Genomic DNA, 26,827 nt, shown 5'->3' with positions numbered 1-26,827 from the left:
CACACACACACACACACACACACGCACTAGCACACATGCACGCACGCACACACTCAGGTAGTTATGAATCCCCATGATGCTGAGCACAGAGCAGCAGAGATAATGATAATAGATGGAGAGGGCCTGAAGATTATTTGACTACCATGCCAATATTAGCTCCTCATCCAGCTAGTATGCTGACAGTGTACCTCACGTTAAGGAAGAAAAACACTTAATAATTCTTCTCAGACAAACACCATTATTATTTTCCACCCTCTTTGGAACAACACCGAGAGTCATGTGGATTGAAAACTATTAACTTTGGAATTTAGTCCTGTGGTGATACAGTTAACCTCATTTACGTCTTTGTGATCAACTAATTCCTGAAATATGTAACCACAGGAACTAAACTCAGTCATTTAACTGGGAACTAAAAGTCATTTTTGTGCATTCCTGTGTTTCCGCTAAATCTGTAGAACCATAAAGATTAGCTAAATTAGATGATAACAGTTTAAAAAATGACAATGTTGTTGAGACAATTTTCAGACTCAAGGAGGTTGGTTCTTTTTGTGTGCAGCTGTGTCTAAATGGGTGTGATATATGGATCTAAAGGGCAAACAAGGAGCAGGGCCAAATTGACCTGCCAGGGGTCACTCGGGCATTAGCTGCCTTATAACTCCCATTGCCCCCACTGCAACATGTACAGTTTTCCTTTGCTGCAATATCTAGCCTTAGATTCTCTGTGTGGTTATTTTATTAAACACAAAAATTTAGGAATATGCAACATATAAACACAAAACTGAAATGATGGTCAAGAAACAGCGTTTTGACACTGGAACCCTCTAAATGATTCATTTCATTTGAATGACTTTTTGAATTGTTGAAAAAATCTGAGATGTGGGCAGTAAGTGAGAGATGTGGAACCAGATATGTGTATTTCCCTAAAAATCATCAATTAAGATATCATATAAGGGCTCATTTAAAATGGCTTCATAATATATTCCGTTCCCTTGAGGATCAGACACCCTCTATCATTATATAAGGCAACACTAAGTAAACTTTTCTTTAACTTCTTTACCAGGAAAAAAGGGAAGAAGCCTCGGGAAGAGCAACAGAAGGATCTCTCCTCCAAGATGGACAGACATGCAATAGATGTTGTTGCAGATAGTTGAATTACACTATGGAGAAACAGAACAACAATACTAGGTAAATAAAATGAAAACACAGATGAAGAATATAAATCATCAGTGCTGGAATTCCTCTGCCTGCAGGAAACACCTGCATTAGATAAAAGCAAACAGTCAGAGAAGCCAAAGGTAAATATTTCTTCGTTGAATAAGCTTTCTATGGCTTTCTATGTGACTTTAATTTAGCCCCTACATTAATTGTTTGATGTCTTCTTTTACTGAAGTGTATGTTTTCTAATGGAATATTTGATGATGGATAGAAGGGATTTTGACCAAAGGTCCACTTATGACTTTTAGTGTTCAAAATTACATCTCATGATCTTCACCAGCAAATGGAGTTTTGTTTTCTTAGAAGTCACAGAGTTGTCAGTGGCACACATTTTTCTTACAGGCATTTAATGCATATATACAGTATATCTATCTATCTATCTATCTATCTATCTATCTATCTATCTATCTATCTATGTCTATATATACACACACACATATATAGAGTACAAATTAAAATATAAAGTACAAATTGATGAAAAGGTAATTCTGCCTACCGATCAACAGTGTGCCGCCATATTGCTGTGACATCAGATGTGTTTCTGTCAGCGAACGATGGATCTAGCTTGAGTTTCCGACTTGGAATTATAACTTGAATGACCGTTCCATTGCACTTTTCCTTGTCAGAGGTTATTTTTTTTCCCGAATTCCCAGTACAATGGATTGCAGCATATGTCAAGTCATAATTAAATTATGAAAAGAGTGTCTGAAGTGCAGGAAAAGCTGTCCCAGTCAAGGTGCTGAATGTCTGCTCAAAGTGTGTTTGAGGGACACATAGTGTTCAAATGAAGATGATTTAGCCTACTCATAAACATTCATTGTGTGTAAAACTTATTTATAGTCATTTGATTATTCATTCATTTTTGTTTTGCCATGTTACTGTTTATTATTTATAGGCTATTAAGCCTTACTTGCCTGTTGCCTTACTCTGTTTTCATGAATGGAACACCAAAAGAGAAACATTTATTTATATTCTATTCGTTATTATATTCGTTCTAATGTTATAAATAACAAAAGCTTTAATTGTTACCTCAAGTTTTTTGGTGATGTTCTATCATTCACACATTATTAAAATTCATAATTAACTAGGTGAAATTGTGCGCTTGACTTTGTCATGTCTATTTTGTTGTGACATTAAATCACCCATAAGTGCAGTGGTTGTTTATTGTTATGATTATGGCTCATTATTGTCTGTTTGGCGTGCTTAGGCTACTTTGGTCATTTAAATAACATGGGTTATCTCATTATGTGATGAATGTTGTTTTAATAATTTCTCCCCACCTAAATATGCAAATATTTCCTCCTAATATCCATTTTCAGTGTCATTTTAGACTGAATTATACTGACAGCCATGCAAAGCAGTTCTTAAAGATACTTAGATATTAAAACAACAGAACCAAAACACAGGTGATGATTAAACAAACTCATTTTGTGACTTTAGACATTCCTTTGTGAAGACAATCCCTTAATGAAAATGACAGATTATATTTTTTAGTATTAGAAATGCAGAAGCCAGGTGCAGCGGTAAATTTTTACCTGTTGGAGGTTTTAGGTATATAGTGGCAGTTCTAGTTTTAAGTGATATAACTTTTTATTGGATAGAATATACGGAGTTCTCATATGTTATGTGAAGACAAAGAGTCTATAATGACAAATATCTGCTAATTAATGCATATAGCCATTGATAATGAATTACTTAATTAACATAACTGCTCAGTATAACTGGTAATATGTCATGGTGGATCATTAGACAGATCAATTATAACTTTTTTTTATTCAAGTGACACATTTTATTTGTTGATATTAAAAATTAATTTACAAATCTGTAAACATTTATTCAATTCATTTTTCTATTTGACCTTTTTGTTAAAAGAAAAAAATATAGTCTTTGATTTTGCACTTCCTTTTAATACATAGAGTTTTTATTTCTAAAATGTATATTTAATTTTTTCATTTATTTATTTCTCTTTTCAAGTCGTTTGTCCCGGTGTAACTGTGCCTTTTATTGTTGTGCTGATTATAACACACAAAGAAACCTTGCAATACATTTTCCGCCTCCATGTTTTCTCATCAGCCCAGGCGTGAATTGGTCCTCCATCCACTCATGCTGTCAGTCTGGCTTTGCTATTCTTAGTCGATCCGTCTGCCACTGTGGTCCCCCCGGGCGCCATGCCTTCAAACAGACAGTCCCCATCTGACAAACCATTCTTACCTCCCATCCAGACAGGACGGATTAAATTGGTCATGGTGGAATTCAACTGTATTGTGTTTAATTAACACCAGACGTCATTCTATAAGAGCTGCTGGGAGATGTAAACATCCTGAGGTTTCCATTTGGCTCAGCGGAGTGCAATATGTAAACTGTCTCAGGCATTCAACATGTGACAGAAACTCATAGGAAAGCAGAAAAAGTGCCACAATTAACATGTGACTGTGGGTCAACCTTTTCAAACCTGTGTTTCTCTGACACATTCCTAAACATATACTTTTATGCCTGACATGAGTTAGACAGTTAACAGTTTATTTGTTGGACCTTATTTAATAGTTATATACAGGAGTGTTGCATTTACTAAAAATTGTCGCCAGATAGCTTGCATTTGAGTCCTTATTAAGGTCTTATTTGTGGAATAGCCAAATTTCTATCATTTTAAGAAGTTCTTCTCTATGATTGTAGTGTCTTGTAGAAAAATTCACCATATTCTAAGTGCACAGGGAGAAATAAAAGCAAATAGTCTATGGAAGGAAGTATATTTCCCATTTTTACTGTATACTCAGTACTGTTTATCTCAGTAAAGCATACCACACAGATAATATTAATGTAAAGTCAAGGATATGTCAAGAAAAGATGCCTTAAGTTTTTTTTTGCCTTTAAAACTATAGCACTTTTGGAACACTTTAAGACTAATTCTTCATTTAACAGATTTAACCTTGATTGGTTGTGGGTCTGTGATCCCTAGCTTTTACACTTCAATTTCAAGTACATTGAGTGTGTTGACATGCAAATCAGTGTCTCAGGAAACAATAAACCTGGTTATTCATCCCAGTATATATGATTCTAACAGGATGTCCCGTTGTGTCTTGGTTCCTCAACATTTCTCCACCACATTTCGCCACTCATTTCTCTACCAAAAGAGAATCTTCAGAAACCTAGATAAACATGCCACCCTGTTTAATTTACATGATTTGAAATCTGGTTTCATTATTTGAGCCAAGTTTGACTAAATAAACTAATTTTAGCTCAAATGAATCCCTGTTCATGCAACCCATCCACACTGCAAATATATGAGCAGAAGACAGAACAATATGGAGAAAAGGACCGATGGCAAAATACTGTGGTAATACATACAGTGTGTACAAAACTGCAAAGTAAACCCATACGATAGGGTGAGCACAACCTTTCTGAGCAGTTCACAGACTCTATGTTTGTGTTTCTGGTGCTGTGGATGTAGCAGCTGCTCCTCCCTGTCCTCCCTCAGGTCCTCACGGAGGCAGACAGCTTTCATGGGCAGGATCAGAAGAGACAGAGGACAGCAGGTGGAAGAGAGGGGAGGACACGAAGCCATACGTCTATGACCTCCTCTGGCCTGGGCTACTTTGTGGAAGGCAGGAGATGACAAAAAAAAAGAAGACAGCAGAAAAAAAGAAAAAAAGAGAGATGGCATAAAGTGAGGAGAGGAGGGAAGAGAAAGAAAGAGGAGGCTGCAAACAGACGTGGAGAAGAGACAGAGTGACTTGACATAGACAATCCCTGTGGTTGTCTTCTCTTTGTGTATGTATGTGTGTGTGTATGTGTGTGTGTGTGTGTGTGTGTGTGTGTGTGTGTGTGTGTGTGTAATGAGCATAGTGGGCTGTTGAATCCCTCAAACAGAGAGGAGACAATAGTGTGGCTGCGAAGGGAGGAAAGAGAGAAGTCGTTATGGACACAATAACACATACTGTACATATGTAAGCAGGCCCATGCACACACACACACACACACACACACAGGCACGCACAAACACACTACCCCCTAGTGAATCAGTGAGCTGAAACTGTCACAGTGAGAGAAGGTTCCAGTGGGTGCCAAGTTGTGTCCCTGTGGATTAGAATGCTGGTGGCATTTGAAACACACACACACACACACACACACACACACACACACACACACACACACACACACACACACACGAAACAGCCCAAGGCTCAAACTATTGTCCATAGCAGGATTCACAAACCCCCAGCTGCTGCCTCTCCATCATCCCAGTTATAATCAATAATAGACCACACAAACATTATAATGCAGTATGCAAAACCTATTCTAATCTGGTTAGGCCAACTTTTATAGCTTCGCTACTGAGCATTCCTGACGTTAAAGTCCCCTCTGTCAAATCTGGTCTGTTAAATGTTAGGTCCCTCTCTAATAAGTCTTAAACAACTTCATTTTGTCCTAGAAATTAGATTTATTTATCTTAACTGAAACCTGGCAGATGGAAGGAGAATGTAGTCAACCTTTGGAGCTATGCACCCCCCCCCCCCCCCCCCCCCCCCCCCCCCCCCACACACACACACACACACACACACAAATTTCAGTTATTTTAACTCCCCTAGGTTAAGTGGCTGTGGTGGCAGCCTAGCTGTGATTTTTAAAAATCTCTCTTAATGCTGTCCTCTAACTGTTAAAAAATTTTTATCTTTGAGACTCTCATGTTTATCAGCTGCACTAATCCTGTATGTTGCATCGTCATTTACCATTTACCATCCACCAAAACTGAACAGTAATTTTTTTAATCTGAATTCTCTGATTTTATTGCTGATGTGATTGTCAAGTATGATAAAATGATTACTGTTGGTAATTTTAATTTGCATTTAGATAATGCAACAAATGCTCCACCAAATGATTTTTTTGGTGCAACTGACTCTTTTCATTTTTTACATGTAAAGGGTCCCACCCATAACCGTGGCCATACCCTTGACCTAGTTTTCACGTTGGGCATGACATTTATTTATCATAAATTTGATAGTTTTATCTCTGACTATAAATGTATAATGTTTGATACGTTTTTACATCCAACCATTTTAACCCAGAAGTGCACTGTAAAATGCTGCCGCATTAATAGTCAGTCTGTAGCCACATTTTCTTCTACTTTTCCTGTGGTGACTTAAGGTGGGCCATCATCTTCACATATTGATGACATGGTTAACCATTTCAATGATATATGTGTGTCTGCTCTAGAATCTGCTGCCCCTCTTAAAACCAAATCAATCTCTAAAACCAATTAATCTCCCTGGATAAATGATGACATCCACTTTGTGAAAAGCAAATGTAGACAAGCAAAGCGTAGGTGGAAAACCACACAACTGCTGGTTCACCATAGTCAAATGAAAGACTTAATGGTCTTGCTTAATAGAAAAAATTAAGGATGCACAAACTGCCTACTTCAATAATCTCATCACCACAACACAATCCTAGGTTTCTTTTTAAATCTATTGACCACCTCTTATATAACTCAGCCTCCAGCATGTCCTCACCTTTGGTGGAGGATTGTGAAAAATTCTTATCCTTTTTTTGTTGATAAAATCAACAGAATAAGAGCTTTTATCGTGCCCTCCAGCCCTATACTGAGCCATCTCACACCTGTCCCGTCTTACTAGATCAGTTTTCTCCCATCTCCCTCAGTGATTTGATTGATACTGTTTCCCATGCTCGTTCTTCCATGTGTCCCCTTGACATTGTGCCTCCAAGATTATTTAAAGACGCCATTAGCATTATTAGACCATCTCTGCTCACTATATTGTGAACCAGTCCCTCTTGTCAGGCTATGTTCCTGAGTCCCCTTCTAAAGAAGCAGCACCTGTATCCTAGCATACCATCAAAATACAGAGTGATCTCTAAGCTACCTTTTACATCTAAGATTTTAGAAAAATTGGTCTGCAAGCAATTTCTGGAACAGATTTTGAAATAATAGGCTTTCACCAGAAACACAGCACACAGGGTCAGGAATGATATTCTCATGCAGTTAGACCACGGTGAAATTGCCATTTTATTTTTTTTTTTCTAGATTTGCCTGCAGCCTTTGACATTACTGATCATGCTGTTCTAATTGATAGGCTTGAAAAATGAGTTGGGACATCTGGTGTAGCACTAAACTGGTTTTCCTCTTATTTATTAAACTGGAAGTTTTTTGTATCAGCTGATGACAAGGCATCCACCTGTGCTCATCTCACTTGTGGGTTGCCTCAGGGGTCAATTCTTGGACCCATTTTATTTCATTACATATGCTCCCTTTAGGGCACTTGATCTATCAATTTGGTAATTTGCATGTTTTATCATTGTTACACTGAAGATACACACCTCTATATATCCATTAGGCCTGGTGACCTCTCAAATTTAACTACTCTGCACATGTGTCTGGCAGAAATTAGTAACTGGATGTCTCAAAATGTTCTTCAATTAAACCACAGTAAAACTGAAGTTCTGGTTTTCGCCCCAGATCAGGTCTCTACTAACATCCTTTAACACCTTGATCCCTTGGATACGAAAAGAAAATGAAATTACCAGCTGAAATTTGATAAACAAGTTAAGTCAATTATTCAGTCCTGCTACTTCCACCTGAAGAATAATGCAAAAATATGCCCACTGTTATCTTTCCAGCAGTTGGAAATGGTTATCCGTGCTTTTGTGTCCTCCTGCTTAGATTACTGAAATGCTCTTTATGCTTGCCTAAGCCAAGATGCTGTTACCTGGTTACAGTTAGTCCAAAACTCTGCAGCAAGATTACTTACTAAGACCTCATATCACTCTCACATCATCCCAGTTCTTATGTCACTATACTGGCTTCCAATTAAATTCAGGGTTCAATTCAAGATCCTCCTCCTCATCTATAAGGCTTTGAATTGTCTTGCTCTAGAGTATATTGGTGAACTGCCCCTCAGAGCAAGGCCTGCTAGTTGTACCTCATTCAAGATTGAAAAAAGAAAGGACTGTGCATTTGCTGTCCTGGGTCCCAGGCTGTGGAACAGTCTGCCCCTGGGAGTCAGGTCAGTAAACTCTCTTTGGTGTTTTAAAGGTAGAGTCAGTCATTCTGGAGGAAGATTGTTAATATTTGAACTAAACACCCAAACAAATAAATCCCTTCCTTCGTGCTCCTTCAGAAGCCCCACCCCCCAAATTCATGGACATGCATTGCCAAAGCAACAATCAAAAGAGAAATATGGTGGAATCCAGAGTGATGCATCAGCTGTAGAGTCACTTCTGTTCCTCTAGCACATTATCACGAGAGGAAAAAAAAAATGTCTCATGTGAGCACAACAGTCCATCCACATTCTCCTCCTCACTCAACCTGCATTCAGCATCTCTGTCCACAGAAGCAGCCGTCTGTCAGCTGCAGCTCCTGGGGAGCAGAAATTTACTGAACCAAAATAGTTTGCATGTCGGCTCCACAGGAAGAGATTGACAGTGTTTGTATTTATTGATTCATTGATACAGTTAATAAGTTCAAAACATACATACAGCGGGATATTTGTGTGATTTAAACAGCTGTCTGTTCAGATTACACTTCACTAAATGCAACAGAAACAGCATCGGAGTGTGAAAAAACACAGGGGGTCCCCTGAGACTGTTTCGGATTCAGTGTGGATTGATACGTTTAATAAAATGGAAACGTGTCGGTTCCATAAGAAAAGACTTTCTAAGTGAATTGGCCAAGGCCTCTCTCTCTCCAGTTCGACAGCCCTCCCTACCATCTCCTCACACAGACAACTGCTCTGATGACTTCCATCTGTCCTGTGCACAAGCACAAATGTCCCCTGTTGCTGACTGGCCAGAATAGTGTTGTGTGACTCGCTCCGAGCCACTTTGTTTCCCATCTCCAGAGCCAGTGCTGTGTATGAGCACCAGATTTTTTTTTTAGTGCACACACAGAATGGACGGCTAGTGGGCTGTGAGGAGACGTTCATTGAATTTGACAAAAAGTGTTGAACAATCTTTCTACAGAATCACTGACTCTACCTTTAAGTAACAGTTGAGGACCTTTTTTCTAAGTGTCTTTATACTTGAGTTATCATGTACACTATTTTGATTTGTGAGGCTTTTAACTGTTTTACTCTTATCTTTTGTTCTTTTAACCTTTTATCCTTTTGTAAAGCACTTTGTAACATAGATTTTAAAAGGTGATACACAAGTAAAATTTTTCTAATTAGGTCGGTGCTTTTGCTATCATGTTAGCATGTGCAGCAGTTTCCCTGCTGAAAATTATGTTTACCATGTTATTACATTTCTCATAAAATAAAAGGGAGTTACTCCTGGTTGCACCACCAATATTCTTTTTTTAATATACTGTTCCCTCATATATGTAAGTAAACATTAGAAACACATTTCAATATGACACAGTCCAATACAACAACATTGCCAACAATGGCCTTAAAATGACCATCAAATCCTCTCTGACACGGTGACAAAAGAATTCAACATGACACACTTTATTACAGGGCTGCTGGTCTGGTTTGCAGTATATTGTATGCATTTTTCTATCAAACTGGTGAGTGTATACAGCCTCTTTGAAGCAAACATTTATTTTCAGGATATTTATTTATTTATTTATTTTATTATTGAAAATTGAAACATAATATCACAATGGCAACAAGGTAACAGGCCCTGTCACAAGTAAGGCTACTGTTACTGGAGAGGCCTTTATTTGAGTATGGGCTTTTGGTGATTTGGTCTGGACAGAATTTGTTTGATCAACTGAACATAAAGTTAATGTTGGAAAATTCTGCAACATCATGGTTCAAATCAATATTCATTGCCAACAGTTTTCCACTGATTATTGCTACAATATTTGTCAGGGTATGGTTAGATTGAAAAAAAAAATGTTAGTTAGGAAACATGCTTGTCATAGTAAAATATTTTGATAAGCCAACACTGAGCCCTCCAGGTACCAAAGGCATCAACTGGTGTACTGGTGTTGGTATAGCAGGGAAATCTCCCGCACATTAATGACCATCCATCCATCCACCCATCCATTTTTCCAGTCACTCATTCTTGTCATGGTTGCAGTGGTAACAGTATGAGCTGAGCAGCCCAAATGTCCTCCTCCCTCCCTTGGTGCATCCTCCAGTTCCTCCTGGGTGATCCAGAAGCACTACCAAGCCAACCCTACAACAATGTCGCAGGTCGTTCTCAAGGTCTCCCTCCGGTCAGTCACCTTGAGAGGGGGACATTTTTAATAGTTGCTCAAACCACCTGAATTGGCTAGACTCTTTCTATACAAAGGAGTGACATCTTGATACTTTGTTCCTCCTGAATTGCCACACAGACCATCCAGCCTGCAGAGGAAGCTCATTTTGGCTGCTTGTACTGTACCTGAAATTCCATTCTTCGGTCACTACCGCAAACTCATGATTGGAACAAAGACTGACCAGTAAATTAAGAGCTTTGTTTTGTAGATTAACTATCTCAGTCACTCTCGACTGATGTAAGCAATCCTCCTTTTCTCCTAGGAGTTTAACTGTATTGTCAGACTCAGAGGTGCTGAGTCCGACAACACAGACTGCTCATGTGCACACTGCAGATCAGACTAGATGTGACAAGCACAAACAGTGGCTCAGTGGTTTGGATTGTTGCCTCACAGCAAGAGGGTCCTTGGTCCTTTTTATGTTTGCATGTTCTCTTTTTGTCTGAGTGGGTTTCCTTTGGGTGCTCTGACTTCCTTCCACATCCAAAGCATGGCTGGATTAAACCTCTATGGGGCTGCAGGGCAAAAGTTTGTTGTTAGGCTGCTACTGCCAGCCATTATACATGAAAAAGTCACCTTAGACAGTTTTCTGACATTTTACAGACCAAATGATTAATTGTCAGATTAATCAATGTTGATCATCTTTTGCTGCAGCTCTAATCAGATTAGGATTATATTCTCAATTAAATTATTAGTTGTTAAATGTGTACAGTGACAGAAATCAAAATCATCTAAAGCACTCAGAATGTTTGTGAAACCTCCCTGTTGATATAATTTGTGCATAAAATTTCATTTAGACATATTTTTTTTTTCTGCAACTACAAATAATTTCTACACATTTACAAACTTGTATTAGTGTTTTTCACAGGTTTAAAGGATGATTTTGATGATCGACCATGAACCGTTTGAAAAGCTCAAAATCTCAGTCTTTGAGACCATAAATAACTAATTTGAGACAATTTGACAATCTATTTGTACCCATGTTCACTGTAAACTCTGACTTATCAATCTCACTATTTAGAAGCAGAAAAATAACTTTATTTCAGCTTAAATTCTTTCTAAATCTCCAACATCTATTGGTCTGGAGGTTTAAACTCATGTCCTCTCACTGTCTGTGATTAACACCTGGACTGAATGAAAACTAGACTTTCATCTCCATCAGAGAAAACTCAGCTGAGTTAAGACTGTTTACTTACAGCACAGCTACACTCACAGATAAGCGAGCCTCCTACCTGCCTGTCAAACAGCAACAAACCATAAACCTTCTCTAGACAGTCCGGATCTGAGTGGGGTCCTGCGGGGATCAACAGATGTGTAGTCCGACGGCTGCTTGCTCTGCCTGCATGCTGCTGCTGCAGGTTAACAAGCGGAGCTAACTGCTAACAGCCACTGCTGCAACCAACAAACTTCATAAATCCATTAAACAGCTCCACCGTCCACAGTGAGATACACACAGCTGCTTATTTACTGCCAAATTACAACTAAAAACTTGATGCTGCTCTAGTGTGAGTGTTTTGCGGGCTAGCGAAACATCCTGGTGCCGACTATTTATGCCACAAAAAAAAAAAAAGATGGATCTGCATGATGTGTGTCACATTTTCAGGTCAGAAAATCTGGAATTCTGGATTAATCTGGAAAAATCACATCCTTGATGATATTAAATTCGACATATTTGGGATTTTGACCATTGGTCAGATAAAACAAGTCCTTTGAATATATCAACCAATTATAAAAGAAAACAATGTCAGACCTATTGATAATGAAACTAATAGTTGGTTTCAGTCTTACAGTACTCCTATGTTGGAATAATAATAATAATACCTTGCCCTCAGTCTTCAATTTGATAAAACTTCACATCAAATGAGCTCAATATAAACTAAAATAATTAAAACTATATTTTGGCACAGAGTCCCTCTTCAATACCATTCTGCTGTTGTACCTCAGTGCTGCAAATTTGCGATTATAAAGCCCTATAAACCTAGGGCTTTAGGGGCTTCTGGGCAGTTGTCCGCTTTGCCCAGTTGGTAATCCAGCCTTGTGCCAAAGGCATGTAGGTTTGGTGAAATACTGAATCTAAGCTGCCTTCAGGTGTGATGATTGTCTCTCTATACATGTTAGCCCCAAACAACTGGCAGAAGTTGTCTGGGGAGGCTTCAGTAAAAGAACCATCAAACACCAAGTTTAGAGTAAGAAGGCAAAAACCACCTTGTTTATTCAAGTGGGCTTACTTATATATAAATATCATATTGGCAGGGAGGTGGGGAGAGCAGAAGACAGAAAAAAGGGCTGAAAAGAAGGCAGAAAAACTTCCAAGAAAATCTGAAGTTTGTCTTTTCCAGAGGTGATGAAACACACAGCAGGAAGCACAGTGAAAAAAATGGAAACTAAGCACTTTGCAGTAGTTCAAGCAGCAGAGGAACTTCAACCCTCCTACTTTGACACAATTAGAGTGTGTTGCTGTTGCAGAGAATACATATGCAGTCACAGACACACACACACCTACTGTACGATGATTCTCGGGTTGAGACTTGAGAAGGAATCATGTCTTTGTTGAAGCGCTTACATACACAGACTCCATTCACACACACACACACACACATACACACACACACACACGAGTGGATTGTGAGATGTCTTTTTTTCTCCTGCTCTGTTGACAGCTTGTCAGCCAGGGTTCAGTGGTCATGGAAATTACAGCTGTGTGTATGTGTGTGTGTGTGTGTGTGTGTGTGTGTGTGTGTGTGTGTGTGTGTGTGTGTGTGTGTGTGGAGTAATACTGCTGATCAGTCCATCTAGTGATATGCTCCAATAACAACACATTTCCTTCCATATCACACCCGAGAATGAACCTGGCTCTTTGTTTCTGTGTGTGTGTGTGTGTGTGTGTGTGTGTGTGTGTGTGTGTGTGTGTGTGCACATGTTGTGCTGAGGTACTATAAAAGGTCATCCAGTGATAAACATGCTGCCTTGACCAGATCAGTGTGAAGGCCAGTTCACCTTCAATTAATCCATTTGGGAAGTAAAAAATATACGTATTACTGGTTATTATTCCTGTTATTAAACTGATTATTATTATTACTGATTTCTGTCACTTCCTATCAGTACAACCAGCCCAGCTGTTTTGCAGAACTGAGACCTTTCCCAATTTTTTAATTTTTACATTAATATTTTTTTTCATCTGTCTGATCATTTCTGCTGCTTTATGTGAGTGTCGTGAGTGCAAATGTATATGTGTACTTCTTATAATTATGTAATATTATTAAATACACAATAACATAAAAAAAACTGTTCAAAAATAAAATGATATTCTCAAATTTCCAGACGGACGATTCTTAGTTCTTGTCTCTGCCTTTTCACACTAAAGTGTTTTGACCTACGGCATGGCACATCAATATTTATTTATTAACCAAAACCAGGCATTAATATGTATCAACATAAACACGCTAAAAGCAGTGTTTTCTTCTTTGTAACTGATATTGAAATGACACAGGTTTTAATACCACTGCTGCTGTCCTGTCAGATGAAATCTCTGTGCTGTTCAACATGTAATATTCATGCTTCATAGCATAGCCGACACTCTTCTAAAAACCAAAGTATGCTCCAGTAATGATCTGCAACTTTTTCAGAAAGTCCTCTGAGGCACTCTTTGTTTCTCATTGACTGAAATTACACCTACTTTTGTGCTTATGTGTTTGACAGCATCACTGTATTTTCGGTTGTCTTAAATGGAAAAGGTGGTGATTCCTTCTTAGATCTTCAAATGATCTTCTCCACATTTATACATGTGTACATATTTTAGGTACAATTAATTTTGCCAAAACATAAATTGTTTTACAGTTGTTGGTTTTTATATGGCTTTCCTACTGTGACAGCACAGACCTATAATATAGAATGTAGTCACAGTCAGTAATAACAATAATAACAGATCTTCCCCTCTCAGTATTCCATGATCAAAAAAGATTTGTAAAAAATGATAAGTGCAATAATGTGCAATAAAGTGTTTATTATTTATTTATTATTATTTTTACAGGAAGAAATCTCCCTCTTCATTCAGTCCGACTCAGCGCGATAAACTTTTATTAGACACATGTACATGCTGCCAAAGTACACAACAATAACAAAAAATAAAATAACAATGTACAAAGAGGATAAAATGTATAAAAATATACAACAGATTAAATACCTTTATTATTGAATACAGTTAAATAATGAAATCAGCATCTTAATATAATTACATATTTGAAAAGATACAACATTAATTGATAACACAAATTTACATACTTTTTATATAATTTGTTCTTGCTGAATGTGTTATATTTTGAAAAAACAGACACATTTGAATGTATGTGTATAGTATATGGTATGTATAGTACAAATCTGAAAATAAACACAGTACAGTACAAGCACAAAATTATAATATGAAGAAACAGTGGGTGATATGGATAAAATCATCAATATTAATGTGTTCTCTCTAAATGATCAAATCAAATCCAAAATCAATTGAAAAACTGTTCATAGGTAAAATCACCACAGGGAAAATGTTTTGGTTTAATCCAGAAAATTAAATACCTTACAAATTAAGATACCTAAATTGGTGTAAAAATCATATAAAATAGATACAGACCATCTCAATATGAACACATTTTTACTCACAATATGTATCATAATATCACCCAATCCTGATATGAAGTAATAAAAATATTAGTATATTTGTTCAAATATACTGAATATAAATATATTACCCAGTCAGTAAAAAAAGACAGGGTAACTTACCTGTTCGCTTTTCAAATCATTGGTTGTAATGTAAATTAATCTATTAGCAGGAAAGCACCAAGATGTCATGCTTTATGCCAGCATGTGAGGATGTTTCTTATAGGTCTCAGACAATATTTTCTCTTTCTTTCTTTCATACTGATCCATTTTTGAAGATCCTTCTTTTCTACAGAAGTATATGTAGAGTTGTGACAACAGTGTCTAGCTTTGTATAGTGTCGAGCCGAACCATAATTCCAGCATCAGTTTGCCTGTTTAAGTCTCCCACAGCCTTCACTGTTTCTCCGCTGCTTTTACAGCTAGAATTATTAATGTGCAGGCAGACAAACAAAGAGGGTTGCATGTATCAATATGTGAGGTCAATATTCTTCTTTATTAAAAAGGAGCTGTGGTCCAGTCAGTGTGGTCCACATCTGATATGATTTATATGATGCGGTTTGATTACATATTTATTATAGAAGTAGTATACTCTACTAGTAGCCTGTGGGAAGCCTCTAACCTGAATGCACTGTAACACAACATACTGGGAAGATTCCTCACAAAGCAAACTGTAGGTAACTATGTATACTGGCAGCCCCAAGTGACAGTGATGTTACTTTTGAGGAATCCATTACTCAGAAATCCTGCATGATGAGGTCAGTAAACTACAGTTTGTGCTGGCACAACACAGTATCACAGCAGTTTGTGAAATAGTCACAAAATTTCATCTATAGATTCATGTACATGGATATGAATTTTCCATTTTTTTCATGACACTCAGCATGACTTTCAAACGAATGTTTTTCAAATGGAAATATGTTTCGTGCCTGCACCACGTTTTTTTTTTTTTTTTCTTTTGTCAGTCAGGACTTGGGAGCACAGAAGCTGTGTTGTATTTTCTCATTAACTCTAACGGCTACATTACTCGACATTTAATCATGAGTTTTTTTGTGTGATTGGGTGCGGGTCTCTAAATCAGTGAAAATAATTTGTTCGATTGGGTGCAGGTGGGCGATTTATGCATACATGTTGATTCGGATGATGTCAGAGCCAATCACTACAGTTCAGTCAATGGTCACCAAATTTTATATCCACAGATCCAATTCTTAAGCAAAAAACCAAACGTTATAGAGCAGACTGCTTAAATCAAACAGTACATTTCTTCAATATCAAAATGCACGAACAAAAAAGCTGTTAAAATATATAACCATATTAAGCTATACAAGATATTTATTTAACTATTTATTTTGTTATCTTTGTCTTTATTATTAACCTTTAGTCCCCTTGGCATATTTGTGACAGTGACCACACACAAACCCACCCACCCACACAGACACACACACGCACACACACACAGCTTTAATTTGGGCAATCAGCATCAGTGATCTGCACTGGACTTATTTAGTTGTTGTCATGTTTTAGATAAATTATCATCATCTTTTCCAAATGTTTCTTACAGTGCTACAGTGAGTCAATTTGAGACTCAATGTCAGCTAATCAATAGTCTCATATTTGTAGTAGTCAATAATATTTTATTTATTACTTTGTTTTATTGTAGTTGAACCATGCTGATATTAAAGGGATATTCAATTGATAATCCAGGGATTTATACATTTTCTTCAAAATGTATTTTATCTTTCTTTTATTATTATTTATTTTAACCTTTCAGTTTGTTCTTTCTTTTTTGGTACTTCTTTAGCTTGTCCCACTGCACTGGCTTTTGACTTTTAGACTTGATTTTAAAATTTTCAGATAACTCTTACAGCTCTTGGGCCTTTAGTAATTTATTTATTTATTGACATTCAATTTCCTCAAAAAATGTAATTTATATCCTGGATACAAGAACATCAGTCTTGTCTCTAGACAGCCTTACAAATAAGAAAAAAATGAAGAATGAACTCCACAAAAACAAATTCAAATATCCGACCGCAAGCCTCTCAGTGTGAATATAAATAATCACTGTGATTTTTCTGCTTATGTTACTCAAATAAACAAAAAGCCTTCTTGCAAATATGATAAGAATGTATGTTATTGCTGCACCAAGTTGTGCAGTCCTCTTTCCTTTCTTATGCTTTTGCCTCTTTCTTTTTGTCTTTCTTTCTGGGGTCCTAAATGTTCTTTCTTGCCCACAGTGGGTAACTAGAATATCACTCTGCACTCTGTCAGCTTAAGGTGCCTCCTTTGGGCTCTCTTTATCCTCCTCTGCAAATGTTTCCTCCATATGACCATCATGCCATACCTCTTTGTCTTGGTCTTCCTCAGCAATAGGGAATTCTCTGCCTCCCTCAGTGAAAAACTGAAGTGCTGAGGGCATCCACAAATAGTTACTTCTTCAATTAACACAGCAGATTCCTGCAAGTCCACCTTAATATATGCACACTAATCATTAAAGGTGCAATATGTAAGAATTTTAGTTTAGAACATTCAAAATTAACCAAGAGATCAACAGAATGTGATGAAATAATAAATTGAGACCTTCCTCAACTTTCTCGGTTGCCTATAACAGTCTGTGGACTAATTTCTATCTAAGGGACTAGAAATTAGTCCACAGTCAGGAAAATCCAAAGGATGTGACATTTATGTGTGCTCCAGAGTGCCTTGCCTCACTCCCACCCTCTACTGCACCAACAGGGTGCAACACTAGCTAACATTAGCTTAGAAATGGAGTCTGCTAACGTCAACAAACAGCCCAAAACACAGAGTCCAAGTAAGCTGACACTACTGCAAAGCATGTGAAATATATTGTGACATTGTGGTTTTAGCTGCAATAGTCTTGTTCTTGCTGATGGAGTGCGAGCACGAGCGCAAGCAAAGGCATGCTGACTGCAGATCACTTAACGGCCACCTGTGTCATTAATGAGAAGGAATTTCTGATTCTTACATATTATACCTTTAAGATGAGTAAAAAAAAAAAAACATTCTTTGCCTTACCACTTCATCTCTGATAAAACATGCATGCTCTGATTTCAGCCATTTTGTAAAGGCACAAAAAGAGGCTGCCATGGTTACACCGCGACTAATGGGAAACTGGGTGTAATGTAAAATAATGTAAATGTATCTGGAAAACCGTGGATGTCCTTTCAGCTTTCAACAATGTGGCGTGCATGGCCTTTGATATCAGTACCACAGACCAGTGCAGTGGACTGCAGTGAGTGTTTCAGTCTTTCCTTCATGACTTCATAGCTCTTGCTTCTAGTATATGTTTATATGTTTATTAGATATTTTGTTTACTGTTGTTTTAGTGACATCTAACTGTGCATATTTCTTCTCCCATTCTATCATTTTCATTCTTTCCATTCTGCTCTTTTAAGTTGTAAAGCACTTTGAGTATAAAAACTCCAAAACACTGTGTCATTATTAGAAAAACAAGTGTGCTACAAAAATATGTTTACTTTTTTTTAGCAGCTTTTTCTCTTGATTTCTTTTCATCTCATTGACTTTTTGGCATTTATTCAATAGCGGACAAATATCTCCCTCATCTTTTCTTAAATAACTTGGTGTGGGAGTATTTCCAATATTTTACATTTTTTGATGGTTTCATACATCACAATATTAATATTAATGTATTAATAAACATTGCAAATTACAGCAGTTCTTGGTGAAATGGATAGTAGTGTTTACCATATTAATTTAGTTTAGCATGGTAGCATGCTGATCAGCACTAAACACAAAGCACATTTGAGGATGCCATTAGTTTTGCAGCAGTTCATCAGTGTCAAGTCATGAGGCTACATCATCTGAAAACCATAAAAGTCAGTCAAAGGTTTTATGCAATTCCACATAGTAAATGTTGAGATATTTCAGTGAATTGAAAACTTTGACCTGCTGCTGGTGCTAAAGAAAAGTCAGGGGATCACCACTTAGTAGGATTCATCCTCTGGGGACCATGAATGTTTGTACAAAATGTCATGGTAATAGCCATCCCTAGAGCCATGCTGCTAGTGTGGCTACTAACAACAGTGAAGTTCATCTACTGATATGTTGCCTCAGCTGGGTTTCTTCAGTTGGGTTACTTCAAAGTTATAGCAGTGTTGGTCCTCTCATTTATTCCAAATAAAGCTTAGTTTCACTAAAGTAAAACTGACTGATGACCTTTGCTGCCTATATCCCTCTCTGTGTAATCTCACTGATCATTTTCCTCTGCATACTGTCTAATACAGAAGAAATTCCGCCTAAAATCCCTCATACACAATTCCCCCTCTCATTTGCACTTTATCCTGCTGATTCTCTCTAAAATAAAGCAATCAAATTGTATCCATCATTACGGCTGATAATGAAAGATGACAGAGACACTGCTTCCGGGATTTTATTTTGTACATTTAGCCAGAAAATGACTCTGAACTGTCATAAAGTGAAATTCTCTGATGGAAGCGTTTGTGTGTGTGAACGCTGTATCTTTATGTGTGTGCGTGCATGTGTGTGTGTGTGTGTGTATGTGTGATGATGGCTTCCAGCCCCAGTCATCATGAATCATTGGTTTAAATGATCCTAGCATGCTAATTCCTGCTGATTCCTTTCCATGCTGTTATTATAAAAGTCAGCACAACAGTCATTAACAGCAGAAAACAGCTTAAAACTTTACCCATCTGACTCCTGAATGAACCCAGCGCAGCACGCCATGAAACATGACCCTGTGTGGGTGTGTTTGTATGAGTGTATGCGTGTGCATGTATGTGTGTGTGTGTGTGTGAGAGAAAGAGAGAGAGAGACAGAGAGAGAGAGAGTGCGTGTGAGCTTTCTAATCCAGGATTTATTGGCCATTAGTACAGCCTGAAAGTCATTACAGTTCATTTTGCTGCCGGCTTGACGTTTTATTAGGACAAATACAGGCTTTTTGGATACATGCTTGTGTGTATGTATGTGTGTGTGCTGTAGTGTTTATGAGTAAGTTTGCATGTGAGTGTGTGTGAGTGACATTTTATCAGGACAAATTTCCCCATAGGGATGGAGACCATGATTTCTGAGAGCAGGAAAAAGACTAAAAAGCCTCAAGAAAGAAGAGATGGATAGATAATAGAGGGATTGACAGATGGATACAGAGAGAAAAGAAGGATTGACATGAGGTGCAATGGATGGATGATGTGAAAGACAGATGGATGGACATATACAAAGATCATAAAGGGGATGGCCAGATGGACAGCATGGATAATAGGCAAATGATGGTGGGAAAGATGCATGGAGAAACCTGTAAAAAGGAATTAGAGAGGAATAGATGGAAGGAGTGGATGAAGTGATGGAAGGAGAATATGGTAATGATGAATGGGGATCCTAAAATTTTTGTACTGAAGCTGATGGCAACAGATTTAGGGAGAGTGATGTAGTGTAACTACACACTTCAAAGTCTTCAAGTTTACTTTTAGGGGGACAAGGACAGTGGAAACTATTATCTAATTTAGTAATGCAGCACTTGAAGTAGTTCGAGGAAAATACATTTCCGACGGTCAAGTCAGTAATAAGCCGAGAAAAGCAAGCATTACTTCAAGAAAGCAGCTAACTACACCAAAGCTACATCATAAATTAAACAATTAAAAGTAACTTGAAGTGTCAGAAAAATAGAATGAAATGTGTCCTGTAGAAAAACTTTACCGAAGAATCAAAGAATTCCACGTCAAGCTGGCACAGACATGTTTAAAGGTGTTATGGCTAAGGTGTTTGCACAAAATTGCCATTCAGTATACACAGAGCAACATTAGCATTCATTGAAGTTTTTCTGATCGTGTTTCTGACCACCTGACAAGTCCAATATTCACTCTGTTATTAGCTCTTTGGATAGTTTTCCTTCAGACAGTTTTAGTCTCAACAACTAAGGAGAAAAATATCTCTCTTTACCTGCTAGATGTTAAACTGTCTTCACATGTTAGTCGCTAACTTTGTTTGCCATTTGCTATCGGTGTACAGAGGGTTTATCAAAAGCGTTTGTCCTGAAAACAGCTGCCTGCTGATGGAAGGTGTTGAGAGTGGTGAGACTGAACCGTATAGTAAATCTGAAATTTGATATTTCCCTTTGGATTAATCAATGTTAGCGCACCCTTTCTCTCATACATAGTAGGGATGTGCAGAGAACTCAGTATTTGTATTTGTATCTATATTTGTTGAGGCAGCGATTATTTGTATTTGTATTCGAATAAAAGTGGAAAGAGGCTTAAAAATCCTGTTTTTGTTTTTGTTGTTATTATGCTTTTAATTTTAGAAAATCAAAATGTTACAGTAAGTGTTCATGAATAAACTATCTTACAGACAGACCTCTACTTATTTCTACACCCATAACAAACAGACAGCACAGTGTGTAACGTTTAGGGAAGAACTTCAGAGGTGATTATTGCTTTGCACTTTTCATTTATTGCCTATTTTTTACAACCTAACTTTGTGGAATGGAGAAGGGGAACAACAGGTTATGGAGAGTCCCTTGGGAGCACCTTACGTGTGTCAGTAGCTCAGCTTTATCTCTAGGAACACCCCAAACTCCGGGAGTGATGTCCAAATTAAGAAATGTGCATCATGTAGCAGGTGGATGTGACTCCCCTCATTGAAACCTGCTGATAGACGTAACATTTTCTTCCTGAAAACAAATCATTTTAAAAATATTTGTACAATATAAATTTTCGTAAGAAACCCACTATTTGTGCTTTTCCGAGTAATGTATTTGTATTCGGGCACATCCCTAATACATAGTAATTTAATTTATTTTTAAAAACACTCAACTGTTAAAATATGGATTTTTGGAGCTTTAAACCTGCATTTACTGATATTTTGGCCACTTGGGGGCAGTGAAAACAAGTTGTGAACACAACATTAATATCATCACCTTTTGATGGAAGTTGACCCGTTGAAGTTGTTATCAAACAGTTGCTTATTTCCACATCTAGCAGTTACAGAGCAACATTATCATTCATGATACTCATTAAAGCTCAATTTATTCAACTCATTGATATTGACATAAAACCGTTTACCTAGAATATTATTCTTGTCAGAGTTGAAATGCTTTTCCAAAAGCATCTGGACTATCTGGGGACAGTGACAGTGTTTCCCACAGGCAAACAGTGCAGTATAGATTCAATTTACAATAAGCATGGAATCAATCAGACTGAATCACATCCATCACATTGGACTGGAGACCATCACATTCTGAATATCAGTACTACACTCTCTTGATATATCAGTCTAAACAGTGTGTATGTGTTAATGCTTAATGTGCATTTTGTGTGTCTGAGTTTTGTGTGTTTGCGTGGATACCTGCAAAACAGAATTTTGTTTGTCTGTGTTTGTGGATACTATTCCAAGCATTCATTCTCCTATCCCCTTCCTGCATCTATCTCATCCGTCACTATGCAGTGCTCATGGTCCTGTAGTCAGACATTGCACTGTACATCATTGGAAACACACACACACACACACAAACACACATGCACTTTTCCCTAATAGGATTCACCAATCATCATAAACCATCATATTTCCTTCAAAGAATAAGAAAATATGTATGAATGTGAGCTGGAGAATGAGAGAGAAAGAAAATACATGTCATAATGATGTATGTCAGCCTAAAAGGTGGAGAGCTATAGATTAAACTCCTCTGATTTCACCATCAGATTCAACAGAATTCACCATTAGTGGCACAAAAAATGTCACATCTTCAAAACCCACTTCTAAAAGTAGTAAAGCTGAAACAAATGCTCAAGTAATTATTAGCAGACAGCTGCCATAAACAGCTCCAGTGAACACATGTATTTATTTTCAAAGCCATAAAGGCTAATTGGCTGCAAGACCTAATTGGCCCTAAGTAATTGTCCTAACAAATAAATAAATCCACCTCTAATTTGAAGCAGACATACTTCACTTTCTGGGAATTCATTGATATCCCATAAACAATTAAAAATAAATTAGCTTTATTTGGGCTTTGTCCTGCAGTGTTCTTTTATCTCCAAATTATCCACTTTCTCAACTCAATCTGATAGGGATCTTTCTTTCTGTAGAAGAATGTTTCCTGTTCCTTTCCAGTAGTACAGAGTATAATATTTTAAAAGTGGGGGAAATAAAACTTCATGTTCTTCAGCTTTTCAGAAGCAGGCTTGAGTTTGGTTTCATTTAGGAAACAATTTTAGTTCATTGTAAGAGAAAGTCCCCTCGTGTTTTGAATGCAGAGGGAACAAACCGTCAAGCAAAAGGACCAGCTCCTTCTTCAACTCCCTAGGAATGCTGGCCAACGAGACATCTGTGAGAGTTCAAAACTTCTCACTGACCAGACCATCTAAACAACATCCTATGAACAGAAAGGATCAGTTAAGGAACACCTCGTCTCCTCCATGATCACTAAACCAGATCACTGGGCAAACCACAAGACTAACAACTTTGATTAAAAGAGTAAAAGAGTAACAATATTTAGGAGTTGAACCTGCCTGTCCATGATCAACCTGCCTATCCCCACCTCCACCAGCACTCTAAAATCCCTGTGAGGATGCATCTTCTGGGTGGGCAGACCAAAACTTGCTTGTTGTTTTGTTTTTTTCTGCTCTTTTCACTTTTGAAATAACCATGCTTCTTTCTTTATTCTTTTTGGTGAGGTAAGAGTTGTGGAAATGTTAGCCTGAAGATGTGAGTCAGAACAACGGGAGTCGAAACCTCTAAATCCAGAGTCATAAGTTGACAATCAGAACTAGGAGAGCCTTAACCAGAAGCTCTCCTCCGATGGGAACTTTTCTAAATCTGGACCAGCCAACTCATTCATCATTTCGAGATCCAGACTCCAGCTTTTCACCACAGCATGTCCAACTCCATTTTCCGCAAGAAGCCACCCCAGGGAGCAAGCAAGTATTTCTACAAAATCTCCATTAACTTGCTTAAAACTCTGGTGCTTTCATAATTGGTAACTTCAACTGGCAATTCAGAAACAAGTTGTTGTACCCTTGATTTGACTCGCTGCATCTTCTCATCTGTTTATCAGGTTCTCATACCAACTACACAGTAGATAACTCTGCATCATTCATTTTCAATCATTCACTAGCTACAGCTTTGTGTACCAGTTTCCCTTTCCCTTTTGTGTCTTGTTTGTAAAATGTTGAAATTGTAGTGTTTAGTGCTTGTAGCTGTAGTGTTGGTGATAAATGTGTGTGTAACTAAAAGTGAACTTGTTGGTGTTTTCTTGTGCTTTTTAAAGACCTATACCTTCACAAAATCATAATAAAGTTTAATAATAACCATCATCAATCAATTTACCTTTCTTGTGTGGCCAACAAGAAGGACTATTTCCCTATTATTATACATACACTAGTATGAGTTATGTTGTTAGACGAATAATTTCACATTTGATTTGTGCACAATATTAATGAATAATTCCACCATAAAATCATAAAACTACTTGAGTGCACAATTTCTTACATGTAACAGTAAAATAATGTTTTTGCAGTAGGGTTTTATGTTATTTTATGGGTATGGACATTGTTAGAGCATTTCTCTACCAACATTTACACAATATCAAACATCTTGTCAGTTTAACTGTTCATAGTGTGACCTTTAAGCTCTAAGCAGAGATGCCAGCTCTGTGTTTCCTGTAAAAAGTGGGCTATTTTTGATTGTGATGTCACATTTCATGCTCATAGGTACACACCTTAAACTCAGATTTAAGGTGAGCACAGAGGAACTTTCCATCTTCAGCAGATGAATGCGAAAACAGCCTTCTAGTGTAAAACTGCATAGACATCATTCTGCACGGTGATGCTCGAATATCCAGTTGAAAGAACAATAAGTAATGCTCATTTTTTAGTGGAGGGAGACTTTAAATGTCAGGTAAGAGTCACACAACTCCTGTTTTTTGACAGAATTCAACAGAATCAAGAGGAGAACCTTTAATGGCTCGATGATGGCATCGTGCTTTCTGTTAACACCCTGAAAAAGTTATATACAATAAATAAGAAAAAATGAGAGGTCAAAGAAAACAATAATAATTTCACAGTAACATGGAATTATTAATATAAACATTAACACAGATGTACAGAGTCTGTAGTGGTCCTCTATGAGGATAAAGTATTGTCTTTAAAATAGGTGGAACTGTGCAGATGATCTGATTAGTGTGAATGCTGACAAGAATTCATACTTTTGTTCTTCAAATCTTATTCATTATTCTTGCGTACATCTTTGCTAGCTACTTCTGCATACTTTGAGCGACAGAAACCATTCAAATATAAATTTTCAGCTCTCATTTAGGCTATTATTTTCCTTCATTCTAGCATATTCCAGTAATTTTATATAAATATAAGTTTTTTAAATATTAAAATTTATAATGGAGAGACTATGGGAGGAAAGTTTGAAACTTGATATCTCAAAAACTAAAAGTGCTAAAGTATTCATACTTTATAGAGAGGTGTCCCATGTAAAAATGCTTAACATATTAAAACATGGCACTAATAGTGTCACCATGCGTCAGTTATGTGTTTTACGTTTTTGCTAATAACTCATGAGCTGTGAGGCAAAACAATACTTGCAAAGTTCCTTGGATGATGCAAATTCAACTGATATAGGCCACGCCCTTTTGCGCCTGGAAAAATGTTCCGCCATTTTGGATTATTTGGTAAACATACTTTTTGCTTCTGTTAGTACATATTTCATCTTCACCAAACATGGTACATACCATATTTGGATGACCCCAAAGAAAACTTATGAGTTCATTTTTGAGTATCACTTACCGTTTGTCCGTAATGGGTTACCAAATCTTTTAAGGCATGGCCTGATGCACTTAACATGCCATATCTGTTCAGTGCTAAATTCAATTGCAATCAAATCTGGGAATGTTGTAATTACAGCCAAACTGCACAAATGTGTAACATTTGATAAAATTCTACCAACAGGGGACACTACCTTAATATCACAACATGATATTTTTCCAATTCTGTTGTCTTTAATAAAATGAAACTTGGAACACAAGTTCTCCATGAGAATGTGCATGACATATTGAAGCATGGCACCAATAGCCCCACCTTGTGGCCATTAGTGAAACACCACCATACTATTTATTGACTGCCATATCTCATAACTGTAATATTCCATGGTAACCAAATTCAGCATCTGATACAATTTCACCTGTAGGTAGAGATTTTTTTTTAAAAAAAATGCTGCTGGAGAAGCAGCAGCAGCATTAGTGTGTATTGCGCAGAATGTTTATTCCACCCAAATACCACTTTCTGTCTAACTACTTCTAGTTTCAAAGGTTTATTCCACCCAAACACTACTTTCAGCCCAAGTAGTATAGTTTTAAATACAATGCTTTGCAATTCTCAGCTCTTTAGGTCAGTGCCTTTTCTGTTCCAAAATGTTATGTTAAGCTATTCAGTTAATCTGTGTGATATTAATACAATGCATTTCTTCTTTCAGCCCTTTCAGGCAATTCATTTCAACTTCCAGCTTTGACAGTATCAAAGTTTAGCTTCCAGCTTTTCTAGAAATGTATTTAAACTTTTAGCTTATTTAGGTAATGCAGTTCAGCTTCCAGTTCTGCCAGTTTCAAGCACAACTCATTTCAGATTTCTGCATTTTCAGCAATTCTTTGCCATGTAGGTCAGCTGTCAGCATTCACACGCATTTTCAACAGAAAATGCATTTTATAGTTTTGAAATGTTTTGAAATCCTCGTCGAAGACAACATAATTTAGTTCATTTCATAT

Source organism: Thunnus thynnus, chromosome 3, assembly GCF_963924715.1.
Source record: "Thunnus thynnus chromosome 3, fThuThy2.1, whole genome shotgun sequence".
Taxonomy (NCBI): Eukaryota; Metazoa; Chordata; class Actinopteri; order Scombriformes; family Scombridae; genus Thunnus; species Thunnus thynnus.
This window is presented reverse-complemented; position numbering follows the sequence as displayed.